Genomic DNA, 3,388 nt, shown 5'->3' with positions numbered 1-3,388 from the left:
AGGTGTTTAATTTATTACATTTTGTCAATTTGTGTCTGTGGATTTCTCCTAATGTCCCCAAAAGTTAGCATTACATAATGCCTAAACATAGAATTTCAGAAAACTTGTAATACAAACACGATTGTCTTAATGTTAGAGACAATCAACTGAGGAGGTCAAAATGTTCTTAAATTAAATACCCTACTGGAATAATATGCTAGCTTCAGAAACACAACCACCTGCACCAATTACGCCTATTTACTTCACTCAATCACTTTAATAAGTTATAATATTCGGTTTTATTTACCTTGAACTGCCAGCAGTGGTGATTTTGTCCTCTTTTTTGTGTGCAATCATGTGCTCCTTCGTCGTTTTTCCGACTTCGGTGTTACTGAGCTTTAAGGAGACTGTCCTCCCCCCAAAAAAAATGCTCCCAGACGTCGTTTGTTCAAGCAGCGTTTACGTTTATAGTGGCAGCGCCATCTAGTGGCCGTAGTGGTTAAGACTGGAGCAAAGCAGGAAGTAAGGTGAGGAAATGTTAGAGCGCCAAATTTCCACGTCCATTTAGGTTAACCCAGGAGGCCGGGCTTCCAGTCCCGTTTGAAAATTAAAGTAACTTTTTTTCTTTACTTTACGAACGTCATGTTCTGACTCACGTGCGTAACTTTCGGGAAGCGAAGTAACGTCTGAATTTAACCCAAACCGCCATCTTTTTCTTATCTTATCTAAGCAGTTTCTGGGCCTAAACATAACCAAACTGGGACCGTTTCACAACAGTACCGACCTGTTTTTCAGCTAAAGGAGGGGGGGGGGTGGGGGGGGGAGGGAGGGGGAGGGAGGGGGGGAGGGAGGGAGGGAGGGAGGGAGGGGGAGGGAGGGTGGGGAGGGAGGGAGGGAGGGAGGAGGTGGGAGGAGGGGGAGAGGGAGGTGGGGAGGAGGATAGGGGGGGGGGTGTTACCCTATAATACATATGTATACTATGTATACATACATATATATATATATACATACATATAATACATCACATATTCATGCATATAGTACATGTATATGTACATGCGTATGATGTCTGCATATGTATACATATGCTTACATATGTATGTCTATATACATGTATATGCATGCATATGTTCATGCAGTATGGTATGTACATGCATGATGTCATGTATGCATTGCTGTATATGCATGCATATGTGATGTGATGCATGTGTATGCTGCATGTATGTGCAATGTGTATGCTGCATATGTGCGATGTATATGCATGTATGTGTGCATGTGTTATGCGTATGTGTGTGTGTATATGCATGTGTGCGTATGTGTGCATGTGTGTGTGCGTATGTGTGTACTGTAATATGTGTGCTATGTGTATGTGTATGCATGCTATGATGTATGTGTTGTAGTATGCTGTATGTGTGAGCATGCGTGTGTATGTGTGTATGTGTATGATGTGTGCATGTATATGCATGATGTGCATATATGTATGTGTGCATGTGCGTATGTGCTGTATGCTGTATGTCTGCATGTGCATATGCTGTGTGCATGTGTGTGTGCTGAGTATGCTATGTGTGTATGTGTGTATGTGTGTATGCTGTATGCTGTGTGTATGTGCATATGTATGCTATGGTATGTGTGTGTGTTGGTGTGTGTTGCGTGTGTGTGTGTATGTGTTGTATTTGTGTATGTATGTGTGTGCATGTGTGTGAGTGTGCGTGTATGCTATGTGTGTGTGCTATGTGTGTGTATGCGTGTGTATGTTGTGTGGTGTTGTGCTGTGCTATGTGTGTGCTGTGTGTGTGCTGTGTGTGTGTGTGCTATGTGTGTGTGTGTGTGTATGTGTGTGTTGTGTGTATGTGTGTGTGTGCTGCTGTGTTGTGTGTGTATGTGCTGTGTGTGTGTGTGATTTGTGTGTATATGTGTGTGTGTGTGTATAGTGTGTGTGTGCTATGTGTGTGCGTATATGTGCATGTGTGTGTGCATGATGTGTGCGTGTGTGTATGTGTGCGTATGTGTGTGTGTGTGATGTGTGTGTGTGTGCATGTTGTGTGCTGTGTGTGTGCATGTGTGATGTATGTGTGTGCATGTGTGAATGTGTGTGTGTGTGCGTATGTGCTATGTGTGTGTGTATGTGTGTGTGTGTGTATGTGTGCATGTGTGTGTGTATGTATGTAGTATGTGTATGGTGGGGGCAGGTGAAGTGGAAATTAGGTTGTTTATGGAGTTTCACGGATATGGAGTCCTGAGGCACACAGGAGTTTTTATGCCACATGTAACTGGGATGCAATGACATGAGGGGAGGCCGAGGGAGGAAAAGGCAGCTCCCAGACTGTGCCCCTGGATGGGGTACAGGTGTGGGAACAGGAAAAACCTCAGCACATGAAGCACACAAACAGAAATACATTTGCACTGCTGCACACCACATAACAGTGCGTTGCTGCTGCACATAACACAGCATAACAATATAACATGACCTTGGTGGGGGTGGGATGATGTCCCGGGATGGGGGTGATGGGTAGAGGTAGTCCGGGACGGGCAAACCCAGACATCTGGTCCTGCAGCCAAACAAAGTGGCTATTTGAGACCTGCCATGACTGGGGAAAGAGAAGCTGATTGAAGGCTGGATAGAGAGGCTGGGGTGTGGTTGCAAGTATGTATGTATGTCAAAGTTTGTGTATGTGTAGGCCTGTTAAGATCCAAACTTCGTCTGGCCCGTAATCTGGTTTTCTCCAGTCTGCCGCGATTGTCATTGCGATACACACAGCGGTTGCCATGGAGTCAGCCCTGAAACAGGACCCAGTCTGATCAACAATCAACAGGTGTCAGTGGGAACCGAGGTGGGGAAATGAAGAGTGTGCCTCGCTGTAGTGCTCAGAGTGAGTATTCAACCGGCCTTGGCAAAGACCAGCGCTGGTTCAGGAGCGAAAAAGATAAAGGTGGAATTTGTTTGTCTTGGGTCTAGAAGGCGGCAGTTAGTCACTCCCGACTTCTCTGAAATGTCCCCTCTGGTCTCCATTAGCGATCAAATTTCCTTGCCAAAACCGTGAGTTTCCCAAAGATGTTGTCCAACTTGTCAGAGCTGACTGTCTCTCAGATGGCACATCCAATTTTGGGCCCGAAGTAATCACAGTATCAATTTGTAGCTCATGGAGTTCAGAGTCACAATTTATGTTTATATATATATATATATATATATATGCTCACATACATATATATATATATATATATATATACATATATATATATACATATATATATATACATATATATATATATACATATATATATATGCATACTATATATATATACATATACATATATATATACACATATATATATACATATGTATATATATATATGTACATATATATATATATATGCACATCCCATATATACACAGCAATGCAGTAACGGG

Source organism: Perca fluviatilis, chromosome 23 (genome assembly GCF_010015445.1).
Source record: "Perca fluviatilis chromosome 23, GENO_Pfluv_1.0, whole genome shotgun sequence".
NCBI lineage: Eukaryota > Metazoa > Chordata > Actinopteri > Perciformes > Percidae > Perca > Perca fluviatilis.
The sequence above is the reverse complement of the archived record's forward strand: the minus strand, read 5'-3'. Positions refer to the sequence as shown.